Source organism: Crocuta crocuta, unplaced genomic scaffold, assembly GCF_008692635.1.
Source record: "Crocuta crocuta isolate KB4526 unplaced genomic scaffold, BGI_CrCroc_1.0 scaffold274, whole genome shotgun sequence".
Lineage (NCBI taxonomy): Eukaryota > Metazoa > Chordata > Mammalia > Carnivora > Hyaenidae > Crocuta > Crocuta crocuta.
This window is the reverse complement of record NW_027530222.1, coordinates 3,877,903-3,883,902: the sequence shown is the minus strand read 5'-3', so window position 1 is coordinate 3,883,902 and position 6,000 is coordinate 3,877,903.

Below are 6,000 nucleotides of genomic sequence, written 5' to 3'. Positions count from 1 at the left end.
GTTTATCTAATACGTATTTCTTGAGTACCTACTGTGTGCCAGAAGCTGTTCAGGCAATGAAAATCAATGAATGAGACAGAACCCTACCTGTTTTGCAGCGCTCCCCCCACCTCATCCCAGCAAATCTCTGCCCTCTTCTTGCTACTTCCATTCTGCAATATTTGTGGATGGTAATAAGCACGTGGGAAGATGGGTGGAGGGAGAAAGCTGCCAGGGAAATAAAAGACCTGGAGGGGAAGTCAAAAAGGTGGGGTTGGGGTAGGGAGCCCCAGGAAGAGCAGGGAAGACATAGGGCCCAGCCTGGGAGAGGCGGTGAGTAAATGTGCACCGGGTGGGAGGCTCCCTGACTCAGTGCGCTGACCAGCTGCTGAAGATGGGAGCTCAGCCTCAGACCAGAGGCCTCCAAGAGAAGTTGTCATCACTTGGCTGCAGGTTTTATCCCAGAGCTCTGGGCAAACCTGTTACCTAGCCTTTCTGGAATTCTCTGGGGGATTCAGGACGTTGCAGCTGGCTTGTCTCCGTTAGTTCTGTGTGCATGAGGTCATGCAGTTTCCCCAAAGTACAGAGCCAGGGATAGAGAAGAGAGCCCTCTCCCCAGCCTGCCCTGGGACAGCCTACTCTGCATGGGTGGGTGCTGCCCCCTGGTGGTACTAGGAGTCCCCGCCCCCGACTTCACCTCCACTCTGGCCTGCGGGGATGAGGAGAAAAAGGGGTTAAAGGCTTGAGGTGACAACAGATTCTGGGCTTCCCGTCAATTGCCAGTCTCCCCTCGGGGACTCTGCATGCTCTTGCCTTTTCCCATTCCTCCAAGATCTTGATAACCGGCAGGCTGAAGCAAGATTGAAATTGCTGCAGTTGAAAATTCCAAATTCTACAAGCCTGTTTCTCTTTAGTGTTATCTTTTCTCCACCTTTCTTCCCTGGGCCCTGTGGTTTCTTCTAGCAGTAAGAAAAGAGCATCTGTTTGGGTGCTAGTTCACACTAAAATGGCAGCCGCAGTGGGTTTCCCTCACCAGGATTAAATGTGTAGCAAAAGCATAAGGAAAGAGGGCAATGTTTGCTTCCAGAGTGACACTGATGACGGCTGCCAAGCACCTGCAGCCTTTCCGTAGCCCCTCAAATAAGGCCCTTGGTCTCTGAAAGCTGAGGCTGACCCTGCTGACCCCAAAGCTGGAGAGCCTGACCTCAAAGCCATATGCCATTCCCCTTTGCTACTGTGGCTTGGAGTGGGGCTCAGCCACTTTGGGGTGACAGGAGCCATCTGTTATCCTATCTTCTTGCTTTGGACTCCGCTTGTTTTGAAGGGTTCGAGGCCTAGGAGCAAGTCCACAGCTGTCAAGCAAGGATCTCTCCAATGAAACTCACACGACCCCCTTTGGCATTCTGGCTCTGGCCAGGGACTGACCCTTATTCCCTAAGCCCAGGTCAAGGAGCCAGCATCCTTTCCCAGCCTGCCCTGCTCCCCAGCCCGATTAATTGAATTGCCTTGTCAGCCATCATCTCATCACTGAGGGGAGGGTGATAAGAGCCTTTCATGGAAGGAACAGAGAAAAAAGCCAGAGGAGGCTGGAAGCCTCCTGTTTGCTTATCAGTTCATTTAACCCTGCCTCCCAGCCCCACCCGCAGGCAGCCTGCAGAGACTAACAGGCTCCAAATCAGATGCTGAGAGCCTTCCCAAGAGGGGCCTTGGGAGAGCCAAGCAGAGAGGACAGCCCTCGGGGCCCTGTGGAGGTCAGCCGTAATGGTTCTGCACAGAGAAGGCAGGATTGGGTGGCTGTGACAATCATAGTGCAGGCGTGTTTAGAGCTCTAGGGAACTCAGAAGATGGACTTTGATGTCTCACCTCTTAAAGGACCCACAGGGGGTAGGCCACAAGCTCAGGCCAGGCCAAGCCTCAGAGCCTCATAAATCATGGAGTCTGTGTCACAGGGCTGGGCAGGAACCTGAGTGCTACCTCACAGGTACATTCTTCTTGAGAGACTTTTGGCCTAAGGAGCAGCAGTGAGCCCTGGGAGACTGAGCTGGGCCTGTCATCGGGGTCCCACATGGCCTCTGCCTTTAGAACAGTATTTGTGGGAGTCACAGTAGCAGGACCAGTCCAGTAGACCCCCGGAGCCCTCTTTACTCAAGCCCCCTGGGATAGAGACTCAGCCTGTGTCCAGAGATAGAACGCACACACACATGCGGGTACACATGCGCACACACACACACACACACGCACTCCCTAGCTCAGGCCCCAGCTGGTGGGACTCCTTGGCGCTCAGCATTTCTCCATCTAGAAAAGTACAGATTCCTCCCACCCGGGCTAAATTCCAGCAAAACTGGTTCATTCCATTAGAGTGGTTAATTAGCTGTGACGGGCCCAGCCCCCTCCAGCAGTGTCCCGGGGAAAGGCGAAGCGGTCGTCTGCAGAGGCAGACCAAACACTGGCTCCTCTTGGAGGCTCAGGAGGCCCAGGGATCCTGTTTGGCTCAGTCTTGGGAAGAACAGAGAGGCTCAGAAGCCGGCCATCGCTGGCCCAGGGAGCCATGGCGTGGATCTCCACTGAGTCTTGCTCTGCAGCTGACGCTGTGGCCGGCACGGAGGAATCTTCATAATGCTTTGTTTGGCGTTGAGTGACAGATGTCGTCTTCTCCCCATTTCCTGGGGTTCCTCCCACATAAGGCAGTGTTGGTGAACGCATCTGTGTGCCTGGAACCCGCCGGCAGGTATGACAGTGGCAGAGCGTTCCAGGTCCGATGAGGACCACCTATACGAAGCAGGTGCCCTTGTCTGATCCTTATTTGTATATTCTCAGTGCTTAGCACAGTCCTCGGACTCAACGCATTGGTCATGCTCCATGCATGGCATTAATGATGGTGGGATGAGGGTGGGAAGGGGGGAAGCTTTCCTTGTGAGAACTTGCAGCACCTACATTGGGAGTTGAGTAGTCCAGGCTTTGGCCCTGGATTTTCCCCCCGTTTGCTAATGGGAATTCTGGGTAGATCTCTTCCCCTCTCTGGGCTTCAGTGTCTCCAGTTGTCCTCTGAGGAGGTTGGGCACATAATCACTGGGGTTCATGTTCTGGTTACTATCACTTTGAAGCAAATCACTCCCCAGGTTTAGTGGTGTGAATGCAAAGGGACTTCTATTTTGCTGAGGATACGACGGGTCCGGCAGATCCGAAGGGCTTGCTTGGTTGGACTGTTCTTGTTTAGGGACCCTCATGCAGCTGCAGCCCAGTGTCCCCTGGGGCCTCAGACCCCTTCAGCGCAGGTGGACGGAGTGCTCACTGTGGCGTGTCCCTGTGGCTGGCAGGTGATGGTGGCTGTCAGCTGGGGGTTGAGCTGAAGCTGTCACGGGACCACTCACAACACACAGCTTCGCTAGCCCTGCCTTTCTGGGGCAGACAGACTTCTCACATGGCAGCTGAGTTCCCCCAGGACCACCATCCCTAGAATGCCAGGTAGACGTGGCATGACCTTTCTTAAGCTAAGCACGGAATCTCGTGTCGCTTCTGCCCTACTCTGTTGATCAAAGGAGACGCTTACTCACGCGGATTCCAGGGAAGGAGCACAGACTCCACTTTTTTTTTTTTTTTTAAACCACCACATCTCTGTGGGCTGTAGAATCCTTCAGCCCTGGCCCAAGCCTGAGGCTTTGTGGCTGGTTACGGCTGTTGGTTAGGGAGAAGGGGGGCAGGACAGCGTAGGATATTAGATACTCCCTTCTTTGGAAACAATGCCTTCCCTCCCCTCCTTTCTTTGGGCTTTAGGCTGAATCTGTCTTTTCTGAAAAGCTCTGCGAGAATGGCTCATTGCGTGGGTAACGGGGCCCTCAGAATGAAACAAGCCCCACGGACTTACTCCAGTTGCAAAAAGGAAGGGAGCTACTACTTAATGAGCACCTATTATATTTCAGTATGGAAAGACTTCTATACTGTATTCTAGTAGGGATTCCAGAAGGAAGCCAGTTCTTCTTCACAGCAATCTCCGCAAGGAAGAGATTTGCTCTTCATCCTCCTTTTACAGATTAGAAAATGAAGGTTCACAGGTTTGTGACTTGCCCAAGGTCAAACTGCCATGACAAAGCTGTGACTCAGACCTGTGGATGTCACCTGCTCCAGGCAAACACGAGGCTGAAGCAGCTGTTCTGGGGTGCCTGGCGGGTTCTGTCGGTGAAGCATCCGACTCTTAGTTTGAGCCCTGCCTCGAGCTCCTGCTGACAGTGCAGAGCCTGCTTGGGATGCTCTCTCTCTCCCTCTCTCTGCCCCTCCACTGCTCGCTCTCTAGCGCTCTCAAAAAATAATAAACAAACAAACAAATAAACAAACTTTAAAAGAAGCTATTCTCACATCTTCCCTCATACCTGTGTCTTCCTTCTGTGTGCTCCCTCTACCCAAGGCCCCAGATTGGCCACTCACATCCCCATCAGAACCATCAGAACAAATTTGTTCTGTGCCCCAGTTTTGTGCCTGTAAGTTGATATTCCCCCACCCCGGGAGGAAGCTCCCACCCAGACATGCCAACTACTGAAGACCTCTAGCAGCCTGCAATGGGCCCGTTATACAGGTAGCCACAAATTCACCCATCGGCAAGTGGGCTCTGTTCGCCTGCCCATCAACTGTGGTGGATGCTGTGACCATAGAATACAGCGGAAGTGGCATTGTGTCATTTCTGAGGCCCTCACCTTAAGAAATTGGCAGTGGCCACTCCTGTCTCTTGAAACAGCCTCTCTGGGCACCCTGAGCTATCGCTTAAGAAGTCTGGCCACCCAGGGGCGCCGTTGTGGCTCAGTTGGTGAAGTGTCCGATTTCAGCTCAGGTCAGGATCTCACAGTTCATGAGTTCGAGTCCAGCGTCAGGCTCTGTGCTGACAGCTTAGAGTCTGAAGCTTGCTTCAGATTCTGTGTCTCCCCCTCTCTCTGCCCCCCCCCCCCCCGCTGCTTGCACTCTGTCTCTCTTTCTCTCAAAAGTAAATAAAAACATTAAAAAAAGAAGAAGTCTAGCCACCCAGAGAGGGGCCATGCTGGAGAAGCTGGGTGTACACACTCTTCTGGTGATAGGCCCAGTGGAGCCCGGCCTCCCTGCCATTCTCACTGAGGTGTCAGTCATGTGGATGAATGTGAGTGAAGCTGCCTTGGACCCCCCAGCTCTTCTGCCAATTTAACACCACTAAGTGACCTCAGTTGTCACCAGAAGGGTCCCTCAGACAGGCCCTGCCTGAATTCCTTGCACCCAAAATCATGAGATATAATAAAATGGTTATTTTAAGACACTAGGATTTGTGGAAACTTGATACACAGCAACATGCACTAACTCATTCAATTCATTTATTATCCTGTTTTACAGAATAAGACATTTAAGCTCAGAGAGATTAAATAACTTGCTCTAGGTCTCCCAGGAAGGAGAGGGGCCCAGCTAACATTTGAACTTGGACTTGGAAAGTCTGACTCCATAGCTCCTTCAAACCCACTGCTTCTTAGTGGGTCTATGTGTGCCTCCTGCGATTGACATTTCAACCAAAGGGTTGAATAAATTTACAAGGAGGGACATTTTCAGCACAGGGACTTTCTCAATTGAGAGGTACATCGGGTGATATAGAGTCTAGGGATATGGGGGGTGGTGTTCCCTCTGGAAAACTCGGGACAGCAGAGGTTGATTTACTGATCTTTGTGTGGCCATATCTGGCACAGAACTTGTCACTGTGGAAGCTTAATAATTGTTTGTTCAACTAACAAATGAACCCACAAGGCAGAAGTGCTGGAGTTGTAGAGTAGGGTAGGGGAACGAAGATCTGGAGAGAAAGGTTTTCCTGCCATCTGGTGGCTATTTGTGGAATGACACTCTTCTAAGGAGAAGGAAATGGAGGGCTGCTTGGGGGACCTTGGCTGTGTGTGCAGATGAGGCAGCAGCATTTCAGACTGGAGTGGGGTGCGGTGCGGGGGCCTTTACCTTCCACTGAAGTCTGCAAAAGATCCGAATTTAGAGCGTGGCTTGCTTCCCGGGACCCCTCAAGCCCCT